The sequence below is a fragment of the Mytilus californianus genome, unplaced genomic scaffold (assembly GCF_021869535.1).
Source record: "Mytilus californianus isolate M0D057914Y unplaced genomic scaffold, xbMytCali1.0.p SCAF_8, whole genome shotgun sequence".
Lineage (NCBI taxonomy): Eukaryota > Metazoa > Mollusca > Bivalvia > Mytilida > Mytilidae > Mytilus > Mytilus californianus.
The window spans coordinates 45,410,047-45,429,277 of NW_026262734.1; the positions used below are offsets into that span (position 1 = coordinate 45,410,047).

At 31.6% G+C, this 19,231-nt stretch overlaps 1 long non-coding RNA gene across 1 annotated transcript; it reads left to right on the plus strand.

Annotated features, from left to right (window-relative positions):
* The first annotated feature begins 1,080 nt into the window (after positions 1 to 1,080).
* On the plus strand, positions 1,081 to 10,350 carry LOC127710873 (uncharacterized). The gene is made up of 3 exons (XR_007986375.1): positions 1,081 to 2,629; positions 3,518 to 3,613; positions 9,212 to 10,350. It is a non-coding gene; the product is annotated as an uncharacterized LOC127710873 (long non-coding RNA).
* Positions 10,351 to 19,231: the final 8,881 nt, after the last annotated feature.

Sequence of the window (19,231 nt, forward strand, 5' to 3'; positions counted from 1 at the left end):
ACATCCGCAGGCAGTTATTGTTTTTATGTGTATTTGTTTAATTTGGTTTTTAAATTGACAAATCACGAGTGAAATCGGAAACACATCAACCTTGCATTCAAAGGAAAGGCTAAAATATAGATTGTTCCTTGGAGGTTCATTGACCCAAAATTCAAAAAACATGATTGTGCCCTTCACATAATCATACATGTTAAAAAGTTTATTTGGAATATCTTAGTTTTTTTTAATCATCCATCATTACGATGCAGAATAATTGAAACTAATTTAAATAAAATGCAATTAAATAAATTCACAATTTGACAGACAGCTTCGTCATCTTTAAACATTCAGTATTGTATCTGCTTTGGTATTTGTCTTACAGTTTTAATCTTTGCGATGTCTCCCTCTCAATTTGCTCGTTCTTCTTATCATCACTAACATCTTGTAAAATTTTACATCCAACTAAAATATGACGAATGGAAACCTGTAACAAGAAAATTACGAATATTTTTTTTTCGAGAGAAATGCAATTTTTAAGTTTTGATAGACGTTCATGTATTTTTTGGAGAGAAATACTTCTATATATAAATATTTATCAATTTTATTCTATATATACATGTATGTGTATTCAATTATAATTCATTTCTTTGCTTAGAAGTATCCAATAGAAGTAGAAACAGACAAAGCCAATGTGTATGTACAAAGCACATGTTTTGTTACCTTCAAAACAAAAAAGTTCGGATTCAAAAATAGAAATTGATTTAAAGTAAACGTACACATGCTTAACATTTCAACGAAAACCCCGTCTTATAAAGTGATACAACCAATATTCATTGAATTTATTTTACACGGCTATTTTAAAGATTCTTTCCATCTGTATCAAAAGTTATCATATCACAACAAACCATGGGTTCTTTCAGGTTCTAACAAGATTGTGATTTTATTCTTAAACATGTCTTCAAACAAACAAAAATTTCGAAGAAACACATCTCAATTGGACATATTTCCGCAAATTTTGAGTATTCCTCCCCCTCCCTCCTCCCCCAAAAAAAAAATAATGAGGACACTGTTAACCAAAACAAATTACGTTGAATCTATTAAGAGCCAATCCGCCAGAAAACCATGCAATATTCAGAAAATCGTCCAAATCGACAATCACAACTTGACAAATTTTTATACATCATCTTAATCCTTGACATAAAATAAAGGAATTTGACCACTTAATTTTTCCCAGAATCGTATCTATTTTTAGTAACAGCCTCATTTGCATAATTCTGTAAATTCATAATGAAACCAAGGAAAAATCCAACTTTTTTATGCCTTTTAAGAATGACCCAGAAGCATATTAAATGGGGTAGTTGAGTTTTTAGAGTAATGTCAGCTGAAACTCATCCATTTTACTATGTTATGATCAATACAAATGAAAATTTAAACGATTTGGCACATTGCCAGGAGCAGGGACACAAAGGCGGGGTTTTTCATACATGAATTTACGTGGTTTTCATTCGCTTCTATCTTGCAAGACCCATTCCAGATTTGTTTGCAACTTATATAGGTTTTAACTATGGGGTATGTTTTATATCAAAACAAAATATTAAGCTTGGCAAATGAATAATATATGTTAATTTACGACTTGGAAGAATGGTGATTTTAGTCCCAAATTGACACATTTTGATTTTGATTTTAATTAAATTCTAAACACAATTGGTACTGAAATGGCTCATAAAATCATTCGAACCAGTAAAATCAATTTGTCTGAAAAATGAAATAAGACGTATTTGTACTGCAAGTCCAAAAATCAATAAATTGTCTGAAACCAGGGAGTCCATCTGTTATGCTCTTCCATTGACTTATCTCCCTTGGGTAAGATCTCAAACATGTCAGCTCCCAGTGATGGTTTGGCAGACAAATGTTTACAGTGAAGTTTGTGACTTTAATATTCTAGGATGAGCATGTGGGCTATCCCAGCCTTATACATCTACATATTACAAACTATTTAAGATATCTGAATGCACTAAAGACCAAAATAGCATTTCCAAAAAAAATAATTACTGCCGAGAAATTTGACAATCATGACAATAATTTAGTGAATAAACATGATAAATATTGATTGGAAAAATAAGTCCATGAACAGCAAAAAGTGTTTTTAGATTTCAACGTGCAAAACAAAAGTATTCTTAATCATTCTTCGTAAAAAAAAAAAGTGAGCAAGTGGAACCACCTTGCTCGCACCAAAATTGAGATTAAGAGTGTCAAAACTGCTCTGGCGCACCATCAATAAATCAACAACACTCTCTCTACCGTGGTATTGAAACCAGCATTGGTAACCAAACATATTCATACAGATACAGACTACCATTCATCTACATTTAGGAAGTCTGAATAATACTGAAAACTATGGTGTAGAATTTCCAACAGGACTCCTTATTTTATATAAGACAAGGAGTGGTTTATTTTCCCATGGTTGTTACATCATCTTGTCTTTGAATATGCTAGAAGTACAGGGACTTTTATGGAATTCATTGACATGATAGTCAAGCAAGATGTCAACATCTCGTCCAACCCTCTTCCAGTAAAGCCAAAGCTGACCAAGGATCTTCACCCTTTCAAAACAGGCTGTATACAGGACGAGTTATTCCAGTAGGAACAGGTACAAATCTTACAATCAATTTTCATTTGTTCCATATAGTCAATCTGAAATTAGGGGACCAACAATTGATACGTTAGCTAGATTAAAAAAAAGGGGGGAGGGGGGAAAAAGGGGGGGGGGGGGGGGGGGGTGGGGGTGGTGTTGAAGGGGCATGTGAATATTCTTTTACACCTGACCTGTTTCTAAGACATCTTATTTATTTCCTATGGCAAAGTGCAAGCAAATAATATATATCCATATATACATTGTTCTGTCTTGGGACCATTTGATTAAAAAAGCAAGGGGGGAGGGTTAGAATAGTCAAAATATTTATGTCCATGTCAGCTTAGGACAGAATTTTAATTTTCAAGCTATTAACCAGGGTACAATATATATTTATTTTCTGCTTTAAAAAATTAATTTATAGACCAGAATCATGATATTAATCAAAATCTATTTCAACATATTCAACGTTTAGCAGGTCAGGTTTTTATTCTCTTCCCCTAAGTTATATTTTCAGTTCTTACTGGAAGTTGTTCAGCTCTTTGTCTACTAAAAAAACTTTTATCTCGTGGAAAAGCCTCCAACAAATACATGTTTTACATACAACATACTGTACATGTAACACTAGACAACTTTATCCAGAGAATAATATTTTTTTAATGAACTAATAGGCCATGGAGACTAAAAAAATCAAAAGCATTGCAAACTTTTGTAAAGTTCAATTTTAGGACCCTACATGTACATGTATGTAGATTACTTATAGAGCCCTTTTTAAAAGAAAAAACATACATTTAAACTACATGCACAGTGATGCTACACTACCCTACATTTCCTGTCTGATATATTTTATTTCATGTAAAACAAAATTGAAGAATTATTTTATATTTTAACACTTTTTATTTGTAGGGCTATATATATGGAAGCAATGCTCAATTAAGATGAATTTTTGTAAAAGTGACAATAGCCAGGTCAAACTAAATACATGAATAGAAGAAGATATTGGTAAGTTATTATTAACTTATATATTAATTTAACTGTTTGTATAACATGGTAATCATACAAAGTATATGTAATCACTTATATAATAACATAATTATACAATTACATGTTATACATTTGTACATCAGTTTTATTAAACAGGTCTTTGTTAACTTGGTTTTCCCATTGAAAAATCACTTTGCTAATTTTAATTTGTAGTACTATATTGGGCGGCTCCTATAGTTTCCATTCAATAACTAACAATGACTAATGAACTGTTCATACATTCCATTTCAATTATTTTATTTATTAATACGTATTACTTTTACTGTTAAGTCTGTTTTTTGTGATATCCATTTTACGTGACTCTGTATTTATGTATCCCGTCATACTTTGAACGACAAAATTATTTTATGTCTACCTGTGCGAATTTCAAACGCGCGATTTTACGCCAGTACTTAAAACCTTCCATCCTCTATGGGTGGATTTTACATAGATATATAAAATCGTATAATATAAACAAAATGAGGATGTTAAATTTGATGTATGCCTTTTTGTGCTTCTTCGTTACATTTGTTTGTTTTTATAGTGATTAAGATGATAACACAATGTTGACTGCTGTACCCCTATTTTTGACAATTTTACCTATTGTGTCTGTTTGTTTTGTTAACGCATCGTTGTCAATATAATGGAATTTGATGCGACTGTCATACAAGTGAGAGGTTTATTATCTAGCTATAAAACCAGGTTCAATCCACCATTTTCTACATAAGAAAATGCCTGTACCAAGTCAGGAATATGACAGTTGTTATCCATTCGTTTGATGTGTTTGAACTTTTGATTTTGCCATTTGATTGGGGACTTTCCTTTTTGAATTTTCCTCGGAGTTCAGTACTTTTGTGATTTTACTTTTTCAAATATAAAAGGGGGAGATTTTTATTGGTACTTTTGAAGATATTTCACCTGTTCGATTAATTGATTGTTTGTTGGAAATGCTAATGTCCAATGGCAAATAGTTCATGCATGTTTAGGACAAGAACAAATTAAAATAAATACATTATTTGGGTTCTTAATCAGTCAGGGGTGCTACTTAAACAAGTGATTTCATCATCACTTATTTCAGTGATTTGATAAATTCAGTTATCACCTATTTAAGTGATTTTAGTGTTTTCTTTGATCTTCAAATGCTAATTTCATTGATTTTCCATATTTTCACAATCTTTTCTATAATTTTCCTACATAAATCAATTATCCCTTATTCTTTGTATATTAATTTCACCAGTGCGCTTGGGCAGTAAGTTAGTGCGCTAAAGCTTTTAAAAGTACCCTTGGGAATTTTTCTGTAATCAAAAATTCATTAACTACTCTTACTATCAGACAAAGATCAACAATATTAGGTAACCTGATTGGTTTTCTTTAGAGTTAGAATGATCTACTTCAAGGTTATGACCTGATCTACAAACTATTCCAGTTTTTGCATATTTTAAAAAAACTGTAAAAGTGTCAGGCTTCTCAAGCAAAATACAATTTCTGCATATACATAGTTGTTTTTTCAATGGAATTGTTGTCTTTTTACCAATAAAAAAATCAAGCTTGTGGGAAAAATATCAAGAAAATGATATAAACACTTATTAAAGTGATTACATTTTAACTTCTAAAATTACTTGTTTCAGTGATTTTAAAAAGTCTGTGTGAAAATTTTTAATACTTCACAGCCAAAATCACTCGAGGGAGTGATTCTGAAATCACTTGTTTAAGTAGTACCCCTGACTGTTAATATGCTAAATCTAACAATGTATTTAAATAATTTAAGATGTTGCAATTGGGCCCCATTTTAAATTGGTTCACATTGATTTCAAAATGGTCCAAAAATTTTTTTCTTATTTCTACACAACTTGAATTCTTGAGGTTCTTTTGATATACAAAATGCAAATGTTTTATATTTAGATTTTTAATTTTGGTCCGGTTTTCAAATTTGTCCACATTTTAAAGTCCAAAGGGTCCAAATTTTAACTTAGTTTAATTTCAACAAAACTTGAACTCTAATTACAATGAATTAGGGTTCTTTGAATGATAAATAGAAATAATCAAATATCCTGAATATAAATATGTACTTAGATTTATGATTTTGGTCCCAGTTTTCAAGTTGGTTCAAATGGGGTCCATAATTTAACTGTGTTTGATTTCAACAATAATTTTAAAGATGCTGATTCAGCCTGAATCTAACCTGTATTTAGTTTTTGGGCTCTATTATGAAATTGGTTTACATTGAGGTCCAAAGGGTCCAAAATTAAACTAAATTTTAAATCTTAATTTGATCTTGGGGTTCTCTGATATGCTGAATCTATTAAACTTTATCTTTATACCATATTTATTCTGTGTTAGAAACCTATTCTTTGTCAAATATTTAATCCCATTACAAATTTAGAGCTGTTATAGCTTGAATGTTCTGTCCAAACTTGCATTTTTTCTTCATCTTCCACAAAATTTGTCCTTTTCTGAGATAACTGGTGTTATCTTTTTAAATGAAACTTTAGTGAAAAGAAAAGCACAATATGTGGATGATTATCTGATGTCAAACATTTTCAAGATGGCCACCAAGGATGGCACAAATTTCAACACTGGTTAATTTAATGAAAATTGTTAATTAGGGATAGTCGTGGTAGTTTGACTTGCTAAACAAAGTAAGGTTGTTTTTTCTTCCAAAATGGCAAACATTTTCAAGATGGCCTTATATGAAAATTGACATTAAGGAATTATAGCACTTTTGACATACCAACAAAACAATGAAATTTTTTTTTAAAGATGGACACAGCAAATAAAAGGGGAAATTTTCAATTTTGTTGAGTTTTATTTTAAAGAATATTGATCATGTTGATATTTAGCTGTACTTTGACACAGAGAACAGATATAAAGATGGCCACCATTTCAAAGATTGTCACTAAAAGCGGTCAAATTATCACCATTGTCTGTTTTCAATGTAAAATTATATTGAGAGGTAATTTGACATGCCAAACGAAATGGAGGCAATTTTTATACGACCGCAAAAATTTTGCGGTTGTATATTGGTATGACGTTGGCGTCGTCGTCCGGCGTCGTCCGAAGACGCATTGGTTTTCGCACTCTAACTTTAGTTTAAGTGAATGGATCTCTATGAAATTTTACCATAAGGTTCAATACCACAAAAGGAAGGTTGGGATTGAATTTGGGGGTTATGGTACCAACAGTTAAGGGATTAGGGGTCAAAAATAAGCATTTTTGTAACTTCCAGACATAACTTGTGTGTTAGTGTATGGATCTCTCTGACATTGTACCACAAGGTTCCATATCACACAGGGAATGCTGGGATTGATTTTGGGGGTAATTGCCTCAAAATATTAGGAATTAGGGGCCAAAAAAGGGGCAAAAACAAGCATTTTTCTAGTTTCATGACAATAACTTGTGGGTTAAGTGTATGGATCTTTCTGGAATTGTACTACAAGGTTCCATATCACAAAGGGAAAGCTGGAATTGAATTTGGGGGTAATTGCCCAAAACGTTTAGGAATAAGGGGCCAAAAATAAGCATTTTTCTAGTTTCCAGACAATAACTTGTGTGTTAGTGTATGGATCTCTCTGACATTGTACCACAAGGTTCCATATCACACAGGGAATGCTGGGATTGATTTTGGGGGTAATTGCCTCAAAATATTAGGAATTAGGGGCAAAAAAAGGGGCAAAAAAGAAGCATTTTTCTAGTTTCATGACAATAACTTGTGTGTAAGTGTATGGATCTTTCTGAAATTGTACTACAAGGTTCCATATCACAAAGGGAAAGCTGGGTTTGAGTTTGGGGGTAATTGCCTTAAAAGTTTAGGAATTTGGGGCCAAAAAAACACATTTTTCTAGTTTCCAGACAATAACTTGTGTTCAAGTGTATGGATCTCTCTGAAATTGTACTGCAAGGTACCATACCACAAAGGGAAGGCTGGAATTGAGTTTGGGGATGATGAATCATAAGGGGGTTCAAAAAATTGGGGGGGGGGGGGGGGGGTTCCTTTTTTTTCTTTTTTTCCTTGTTTTTTTCTTTTAAAATTTTCCATTTTAAGTTGGTTATTTCTGATTTATATTTAAAAGCAAATAATAATGATATGGTAGGAGATACACACCAAACAGGATGTGTAAATTATTATATAATAAGTATTGTGCAATAGCAAGAAATTTTCAACTGCACAGTATTGCACAATAGCAAGATATCTTCAATTGCACAGTATTGCGCAATAGCAAGAAATCTTCAATTGCACAATATTGCGCAATAGCAAGAAATATCCAATAGCACAATATTGCGCAATAGCAAGAAATTGTCAATTGTACAGTATTGCGCAATAGCAAGAAATATTCAATTGCACAGTTTTGTGCAAAAAAAGATACTTCGTATAAATTGCTTATTTTTTGACCAATTTCAATGGGGTTTTTGGGCCCCGTTTTTAAATTGGTCCACATTGAGGTCCAAAGGGTCAAAAATTAAACTTTGTTTGATTTCATCAAAAATTGAATTATTGGGGTTCTTTGATCTGCTGAATCTAACCATGTATTTAGATTCTAAATTTTTGGTTCCGTTTTCAAATTGGTCTACATTAAGGTCCAAAGGGTCCAGAATTAAACTTAGTTTGATTTTAACAAAAGTTGAATTCTTAGGGTTCTTTGATATGCTGAATCTAAACATGTATTTAGATTTTTGATTATGGGCCCAGTTTTCAAGTTGGTCCAAATTGGTTTCCAAAATTAAACTTTGTTTGATTTCAACAAAAATTGAATATATGGGGTTCTTTGATATGCTGAATCTAACCAGGTATTTAGATTTTTGATTATGGGCCCAGTTTTCAAGTTGGTCCAAATCGGTTTCCAAAATTAAACTTTGTTTGATTTCAACAAAAATTGAATATATGGGGTTCTTTGATATGCTGAATCTAACCAGGTATTTAGATTTTTGATTTTTGGGCCCCGTTATCAACTTTGTTCACATTGAGGTCAAAAGGGTCCAAAATTAAAAACCATGTATTTAGATTTTGGATATTGGACCATAATAGGTGAATGTCCAATTTAAAATTTTTAAGTTCTTAGACCACATTCATTCTGTGTCAGAAACCTATGCTGTGTCAAATATTTAATCACAATCCAAATTCAGAGCTGTATCAAGCTTGAATGTTGTGTCCATACTTGCCCCAACTGTTCAGGGTTCGACCTCTGCGGTCGTATCAAGCTGCGCCCTGCGGAGCATTTTATTATTGTTGTAAATATGTTAAGGGGTATTTGGACATGCTTAAAAGGAGTGGATAATAACTATTCTGCAAAAATGATTTGGCTTTAGTTGGGAGAATTTTGTAACTGCATCCACTTACAGTAAAAGTTGTCAATTTTATTTCCTGTCCGTGGTATAAAAATAAAAAATTGTGGTATGATTGCCAATGAGAACAAATGACGTAGAAGTAAAGCTATTGGTCTTCATACGCCATATGGCCTTCAACAATGAGGAAGACCTATACTGCATATATATTCAGCCATAAAAGGCCCCAAAATAAGAAAATGAAAAAATATGAAAACTAACAGCCTGATTTATGTATGTATGTTTTGTGGTTTTCAGATCTAGACTCGCAGCTAACCTTTCTGTCAGTGTCAACAACAACTGAACTTTCACAGCAGTCAACATCAGATTGGGAGACTGATAATGCTTCTAACAGAAACAATTTCAACCAACCAAACAAGCAACAGAAACTTTCCAACTTTAAAACATCAGTTAAATCTTCCATGGGATGATGTCTCAAAAAATAACAGTTCATCATTTATGGAGATTTTAATGTTATGGTTTTTCTTTTACAAGAAAGTTAATGTACACTTGTTTTATAGTAAAACCTATAGCCGTTCAAGTATAAAAAAACACATTCAACTTTATTGAAATTTGAAGATTCATATGACTTATTTTAATTCTGTTATCTCCGAGGATGTGATGTAGAGCATTATAGGTACAGTAATCTTAACAGCTATCCAATTTCATTCAAAATTCTTTATAAATTTTGCACTGGTATATATAGACTGAGTAATTTGTTTTTCGTCTAGTTATGGGATTTTTTTTTAGAAGCATTTATGATTTTCATGTTTGAATTGACCACATTGCAGCAACATAGATATAGGTACCTGGCAAATCTTGCCTTGTTAGCATACTAGGCTCAAAGGGTCATAAAAAAATTTCCGTCACTAAGTGTCTGTTAAAATCATCTGTTTACGGTTTTTACTTTTAAACCATCATCTTAATAACTTTAGAAGAAGTGTCATACATATATATATGTATACAAAATTTAAAAACTTTTCAATATATATATATATATATTTTGATAAAAACTATCAACATGACAAGATCTAAATACCCAAAATTTTTCTGAAAAATTGGACATAACATCTATGAGCTATTGTCCCTGAAATGTGTAAATTTACAAATTTTCACAGTTTTCTGCTACTATCTGACAACTATATCAATATATTATAAGAATAAATTGCAAAAGTGGTCAGAAGAAACTTTTTTTTTACAGTCTGAACTTATTCTGAATTGTTTAACTTCTAATTTAAATTGATTGCGTTTGAAATATGTGTTTTTTATCGTTTTAGGTGCACAATTTGTCAATACGATCTATTTCGGCTCCTGGGAGCCTCTAGATTTATAATGAATAATTTGTATATATGTATGATTATTTTCTTAATGTATTAAATGAAACATTAATTATTCTTTTCCATTTGTTGTTATACTTATTTATAAGTCCAGATCCTATCATATGTCAGTAGTTATACAAATTAGACGGCAAAATTGAGAAAATTTGAATATGCAGGTTACCCCATTTTGTTGTGGCATATACCAGACACCAATATTATTTGCCGAGCTTGATATTTTTTTTGATTGGGTATATATAGTTATACTTTGCAAGTAGATATGTTGTTTTACAATAATAAACGGGTCTTGGAGTATTTTGGCTCTGAAAGATGACCAAAATCAGCCATTTTGGACATGTAGCTAAATAAGACATATTGAAACAGTTAGATTATACATACACTTAATAGACAGCATTGTTAATTCTATGCATTCTTACACTTAAAGTGATGTATTACTAGGAACAACTATCAAAAAATTATAAATGTTACCATATTTTTTTATTTAAACCAGCGAAATATGCCAAAAAAGGCTTATTTTTGCTGTTTTCGAGCAATTTCATCTGTAAAACATGGTGCTCAAAAAATATCCAGATCGGTTCAATATTTTCCCAAAAAAATTTGTGTGGTTATTTACATTACTAAGGTGCACCAATATGCCAAATATGAACTCATTTGGAAAAAGTGACATTCGGACGGTTTTGCATGGTTTTCTGGCAGATTGGCTCTTAATATGTATTGTTGATTCATTTTGGTAATCGATGTCAATGGATGTGAAATTTGACAGCGCTAAATATATATAGTAATGATTTTATTAAAATTTGTAACATAATGAAACCTTATGTCAGTTTCCGTTCAAATCCATATTTTTTAGCAGAAGCAATTACTGTAAAACTGTATAGAATAAATCATGAGCATATATTGGATAGGTATTTTACACATTCAACATTGAATTTGTTTTATAAATAAATGTTTAATAGCTCCGCCTGTATTTTTGAACTCAACATTCAACGTTCGAATGTTCAACATTTATTTTGTTACTTTGAGTTTTTAACATTTAATGGTTGACATCAACATTCAACATTCAATTTGAAAAAAAATACAAAGTAAACAGTCGATTTTCATTTGAGTTTAACATTCAACATTTTTCAACATTAGATTTCAATCAATAATCAAATATTGATCTTCCACGATCCGCTTCTACATGAAAATTAAAAAATTTTAATAATTAATTTCAGCATTCAGTATAAGATATCAGCATTCAACATTCAAATTTTGAGCATTCGAATTTTTTATCATCCAGCATCCAATTTTCAATTTTAAGGTTTGATTTCAACAATAGTAAATGAATTCTACTCTTAAACGGTTATATTGATCTTAACGTCATCTGAAAATCATTATTTCAAACTTATCAATTGCCGTAAATTCAGTACTGATCAGCCAACTAGCTTGCAGTCAATTCAGTACTGTCCAGCAGATGTTCATACAATTCGGTATGATGTTGATGTGTAAAGGAATAATACAATAACTACTGAACGGGCTGAACATAGACGGAATCATCGGAATTGTCTGCAAACAAATTATCTGAACAGTACTGTGTTTACTACAGTGAATTTTGATTTTTGATTTTGAATTTTGATCATTCGATTTCAACATTCTAATTGTAATTTCAATATTCCACAATGTTTTACGTTCGAATTTTAATATTCCAAATGTAACATTTGAATGTTCGTCATTCTATTTGCTCGGACCATCTTTCAATTTGCAGCACTCGACATTCGATGTAGAATGTTTAGAAAGAGAAACTACAGATTCAGAAGGAATATTCAAACTCAAAAGTTGAAAACAAACTGACAATGTCATGGCAAAAAAGGAAAAGAGTACAGGAAATAATTTACAGTATACAAAACACAATATCAAAATCTAGACTAATTTTGATTGAGTTAAGCCTTCCAATTGATATTTTATAGTGTGTCTTTCTATGTTGTGATGTTATACTATTGTTTCAGAAAAGGGAGAAGGTTTGGTACCATTAAAATCCCGCTGCAAATGTTTACACCTGTCCTTAGTCAGGAATCTGATGTACAGTAGTTGTAATCTGTTTATGTAGTTCATACGTGTTTCTCGTTTTTATATAGATTAGACCTTTGGTTTTCCCGTTTGAATGGTTTTACACTAGTAATTTTTGGAGCCCTTTATAGCTTGCTGTTCGGTGTGAGCCAGTGCTTCGTGTTGAAGGCCGTACCTTGACCTATAATGGTTTACTTTTATAAATTGTTACTTGGATTGAGAGTTGTCTAATTGGCACTCATACCACATCTTTCTATATCTATATAAGCAACAAAAAACTCATCAAAAATCAACTTGGATCTGAGGTGCTCCGGAAGAGTAAGCCGATTTAACATTCGCTTTTCAATATCATTAATACTGATAATAAATATATTCATGTAAAAATAATAATAATAATAATCATTTGGATTAAACCAATGTTTAATAAATCTCTCAATATTACAACATTAACTACATGAAAAATATAATCAATTTCCAAAACATAAACAATTTTATATACATATAACACAAATAGAACAACAATGGTATACAAGCTGGTTAAAGTTACAATTTAACCCGTTTATAGCCAACTCACAGTGTGGGAACGGAACTGTACGGTTTTATAATGTTTTTGGTCATTCGGGAGACTGTCAAGCGGGGCTCGAACATTCGAAAAATAACAAGTTGCTTGATGGAAAATTTGATGAACTCAAATGTTACTTTATAACGTTTCTGCTTCAAATTTTGAAAATAAAAACATTTATATGTAAATATGAACCAATCAAATAATAAAAACGATATATGCATCCAAACGTTTTCATTAGAATGGTGGAGCTCTGAGTAAATAGATCAAAACTGTCACACAACAGCGCGATACAAAATGCTAAATTAACATCGTGAAACCAATCGTTGCTACTAGAATTTTCACATGTACCTTTTCTGAAATATAGTCTTACCTGTCTAAAAGTTTAAAAGCCATATATTCATTTTCTCAATGTCTGTTATTTTTATTGACTGTACAATCGCTTGCAAGTTTACTGTAAAATCACTTGGCCAACTTAAATTCAAAAGTTTTGTGAACAAAAATTGAAATGCTGTAGACATTATCTTAATTGGCTTGATTTGTTTGACTCGCGTAATTAAAAATTAATGATTAAAAATGTTCTATATAAAAACTGGATTAGCACTGATATTTTCATAAGCCGCTTAAATTAATGACACAAATGTCATTAAATTATTTTGTATCATCATATTTCGTGATATATATAGCTTTTAGTTAAAGCATATTTTATTTGAAATACATGAAACACAAAATATGATTGCAGTTATACACAGAGAGATTCTGAACAATATTGTTCTTATATGTATCTCCCTGTCAAAATAAAAAAAAAGGAAATGACTGTTATTAAAGTGGTTGAAAATGTCATCAGGATATGTGTTTCAATGCTGTACCAAATCTGAGATAAAGAGGAATTCATTATGGGCCAAAAAGTGAATTGATAGTTTTACGGAACATAATAATTTCTAGTGTTTACGTTTTTTTGGCAAGTGAATCACATGAATTATGACACTCAGGTAGGAAATGCTTACCATTATCTATTCTGCCACATTCATGAACAGTTTATATTTTTCATGACACTTCTGTCAAATAAAAGTGTTCATTAAAACTACTGCAACCCAATGCAACATATGTCTGGCATGAGCTTTTTTTCTCCTTTTTCTGTTACGATTAGGTAACAGTTATTTGGATTGTTATCAAATTTTTTTTTTAAACCTCAATTACACATTCGGAAGTGTTACTGATGTTTGTAGGTTTTATTTCAATGGATGAAGTCAGTATTAGCGGACCCGATGTGCAGGGACACGGTGTTCTGGTGGTTGAAACCCAATTTGTTCGATTTTTTTTTTTTTATTTTGTGAACATTTTAGGGTGTTCCGTATTTTGGATCCCCATTTTTTCAGAAAGGCTGGATCTGCGCCATGTCTAATATCGTCCATGATAGTATCAAATGATGACCTGATCATTCAACTGATTTTTTATAGTTTGGTCTTGTGTTGTGCTGTAACACTAGTATTGGTTTTGGGGTTGACTGACACACACAAACATGTTTAACCGCGCCACAGTCTTTATGTTCCTGTTCCAAGTCAGGAGCTCGTAATTCAGTGGTTGTCGTTAGTTCATGTCTGTCATATATGTTTTTCATAAACTGTTTTGTTTAAAATTAGGCCGTCAGTTTTCGAAATTAATTGTTTCATATTTTTCATGTCGGGACTTTTAATAGCCGACTATAATTGCTCACATCCACTTTCTTTTAACTTTGGTGGATAGTTGTCTCATTGACAATCATATCACATCTCCTTATTTTTATATTGAAGATAGAAATGTGGTTTGATAAAATGAAGTCTCACAAAAACAAAAACTGTTTCGTTCGTTCGTCGGATGTTATAGTTAGGAATATTGCAAATTTACTGGAGAGTGACACCGCTTATTAATATGAAGAAATTCATGTGTAAGGATTTTGCATTTTCTCTATATTTCATATAACAAGTCACACCCCGATCCTTGATAAAATTTATTTATATGGGAGCTTTTTCCATCAGTAGCTATAGCTTGTTATAGATATATATCTCATTTGCAATTAAACCACATTTTCTTATTTTTATATCATGTTTATTGACCTACACGTGTCTTTTCTTGGTTCCATGAATAGCTACCACGATTCCACATTAGAATGCCTTTATCATGTTAGAATATCCCAGTCCTCTGATGAACCATTCTTTGTTGTATTGTTAAAATACGTATACATCATCTTTTCTTAAATTGTTGGTAAATAATAGATTAATTAAACTTCAAAATATGCTTACCCTTCCGGAGCACCTATAGTCACCTTTTCGGTTATTTATTTTGTACGAGGAATATTTTCTTTTTAGTGATTTCTTTACATTTCTACTGTCTTTTTATTTATCTTGTATACTTATTGTTCGAATTTTGATTTTGTCTCTGAAAAAAACACCTTTAAAAGGTTCCTTTTTAGAATCTTAATCGACAAAATGACTGATGTTATGCTCATTTTCATTTCAAATACCATAGATGAATATAATAGGACAGACAAGAAACATCAATTGAATGCAATGTATTAAATAAAGTTGGCCAAGCGATTGTACAGGAAAGTTCCAAGTGATTGTACAATAAACTCGCAAGCGATTGTACAGTCAATTAAAATTAAATATCCGACATTGAGAAAATGAATATATTTGGGTTAATAATGGGACAACGGCTTTTAAACTGTCAGACAGGTAAGACTATATATAAGAAAAAGTACATGTTAAAATTCTAGTAGCAACGATTGGTTTTTCCATGTTTATTTGACTTTTTTATCGCTGTCGTGTGACAGTTTTAATCTATTTACTCGGAGCTCCATCATTCTAAGGAAAACGGTTGTATGCATATATCGTTTTTATTATTTGATTGGTTCATATTCATATATAGAATGTTTTGATTATCAAAACTTGCAGCAGAAACGTTATATAGTAACATTTGAGTTCATCAATCTTTCCATCAAGCAACTTGTTATTTTTCGAATGTCGGAGCCCCAAATAACAGTCTCCCGAACGACTAAAACATTACAAAACAAGTACAGTTCCGTTCCCACACTGTGCTACTGTACAGCACGGGTTAGGTTAATTTGTAGTCATTCTATATAGCTCCTTTTTCATATTGACATTCGTATATCATTTCTGTTTAAAATAATCGAACAAGTGAATCTAGCTGGAGTTAAATTACAAGCAAATTGAAAACGTAAACACGTATACAGACCAGGAATTTAAATCAAAATATTAAACACTTAAACTCGTAATGGTTGGTAATACGATTGCTATTTGATGCCATATGTGACTCAGCTGATCTGTAACGGTAATCTTAATTTATGGTCTGCATTCGGCTTCCATTTAGGTGATATGAAGTTATTCCCATAATGGCTCCAATGAGAAAATTGTCAGAATCACATATTACATAAATTTACACATTAACAGGCTACATACTACACAGAATAACAATAACTGCAAACTTTATGCAACCTATATTTTTGAACGCTTAACCTAAAAACTGACTTACAAATCCTGTATCCAGAAGCTGAGTTGCCCCAGAATAAAACTTTTTCCGCAGTAATGTTAAATAAATGAGTCCAATGACATCGGAATTCGAGACTGCCCGCTCAATATCTATTAAAATACATCAGGCTTTAGAAGATTGTAGTAAAATAAAATCTCTTTTGGTATGACAACAGTGTCGCTATTACACACGAGTTATAGATAAGTTAATATGATAGTTACGTTTTCTTAGTAAATACATTGGATGATCATATATAGATAAGACCGTTGGTTTTCCCGTTTGAATGGTTTTACACTAGTAATTTTTGGGGCCATTTATAGCTTGCTGTTCGGTGTGAGCCAAGGCTCCGTTTTTAAGACCGTACTTTGACCTATAATGGTTTACTTTTATAAATTGCGACTTGGATGGAGAGTTGTCTCATTGGACCTCATACAAACATCTTCTTATGTCTACATTGGGCATTTTCATCATTAGATATACAGTGTAATATCTAGAATTCATCAGTTACTTTTGTGTACTAGAAAATTAACACAGAACAGTTAATGTGTGTAAAAAGGTGTTATAAAGTGGGAATTTAGAATAATATTGCATGAAACAGAGCATTCAAAAATCATTGTCTTGTTTGAAAATGTTTTAAAATACATACTTACTTGACAACATGGATGATTATAGTAACGATAACATGTATATGGCTATCAGTTTCAGTGTGCCTTATCTCGATCGTTCAAAATAGAATATTATATGTGTGTCATATTATTTATGAAACAAACAAGGAAAATGGATTACCTAACTATAAATGTTTGAATTGGAGTTAGTGTCAATCACTAGACTAAAGTATGTTCTATTCGCTAATTTATTTTCCTTTATCATTTATGTACACATTTCAATATACTTGTAACTGATACTTTTAAATTGTTACTAAGATTGTCAACTAATGTTTAAAATTATTATCAATATAATATATTAACCTTTTTCCTTCCAATCTGTTGGCAAATCAGTTAACCTGGACAAAGCTTCCAAATCAGCCCGTAATCCACTAGTAAATGCAGTTGTCAAATCCTATAAGCGCTCATAGATTAGATGTATATATTTGCCCAATTCATTCTTCACATATAAGAGCTACACCTCAAAAGTCAAACTTTGTGTCTAAAAATTGCTTTATATACAAAAGGAATCATTATTTTTGAAGTGTCTATCAGTCATCTGGGTCATCATCTTGATTTATTAAACTTCATGTTAGAATACCACATTTTGATTGGTTAATACAGTGGATATAATTTACTCTTTCCCTTGGCTAATGTCCTAATACCCTTCATGTAGACGCTTGATCAGTTGTGCACTTCATAAAATACGGATGATTGTTATGTACAAGACTTCATAGTTTATTACTTTGAATTTGAAATAGATAGACAATAATAACACAATATGAAGATTAATTAATAGTACATAGCTGAGAGGGTGATCAACATCTTTGCCTTGGTTGACAATGCTCTATCATCCTCTTACCTTTGTGTTTTGAAATTAACAATGTTAATATAAATGAACCAAAGAGACAACATCCCGACCAAAGAGCAGAAAACAGCTTAATACCATCAATGGGTCTTCAACACAGCGAGACAATCCCGCAAATTACCGTAATAAGGGGATAGTGGTTGTCATTGGTACGTGTCCGTCATATTAGCTTTTCGTAAATAGTTTGGAGAATGATATTATAAATCAAAATATATACTTCTTAATGTTACTGTTTTGCATCATAAAAAAGAAGTTTTTGAATAAGAACCACATTATAAATTCAATGGTACATGGAAATGTTACTTTAACGGATCATGTTGATAAATGTCGTCACTTCTCGACGTTTGCATACACTAAAACACAGATGAATGCAGTGTGTAAACAGGATGTATGTGCTTGTCTCAAGTCAGGAGTCGTTAGTTCAGTGGTTGTCGTTGGTAAGTGTCTATGATATTAGTTTTGCGTAAGTGTTGTTATAAATTACAAGTGAACTAGACAGTTAGATTTCCCAATTAAATTGTTTCATATAGTACATGTCGAGGTATTTAAAAGCCGACTATTTGGTATGGGTTATCTCTCATTGTTGAAGGCCGTACGGTTGTCTATAACTGCTTATATCAACTTCATTTAAACGTAGGTAGATAGTTGTCTCATTGGCAATCATACCACATCTCCTTATATATTGTAAAACAAAAACATGTTGGAACTTCTCATTCTTAATAAGTTATTGAACTTATTGTCCTTAACTACAATCATTAGTTTAATAATGGCAGTCATTAGAATTCACGATGTACAGTTTATCTTGCGTTTTCTTAAAAATGGTAGGCTTGTAGGTTAATATATGTCTATTCTGTCTTTACCTGTTCATAAATGTATTCAATAGATCGATGATCAAATGCCATTTTAAGGGCGTCTTCTGGAATTCGCCATTTTTCAATCTTCAAAAGGTACATCGATAATACGTTTACATACATTTCTTTGTCTGTCTCCTAAAATTGTTGGTATTATTTTACTTAAAGATGTTTGCTTATCTTGACTTTGACGTTTTGTCAGATATTAGGAAACCGCCGCTTTATAGATGATGTTCTCTCACTAAATAATACAAAATTTGGTGACTATGTTGAACGAATCTATCCCATCGAACTAGAGATAAAGGATACGATACTACAGATACAGTTAAATCTGCCTCATATCTTGACTTACATCTAGAAATTGACAATGAGGGTCGGTTGAAATCAAAACTTTACGACAAAAGAGATGATTTCAGCTTCCCAATTGTGAACTTTCCATTTC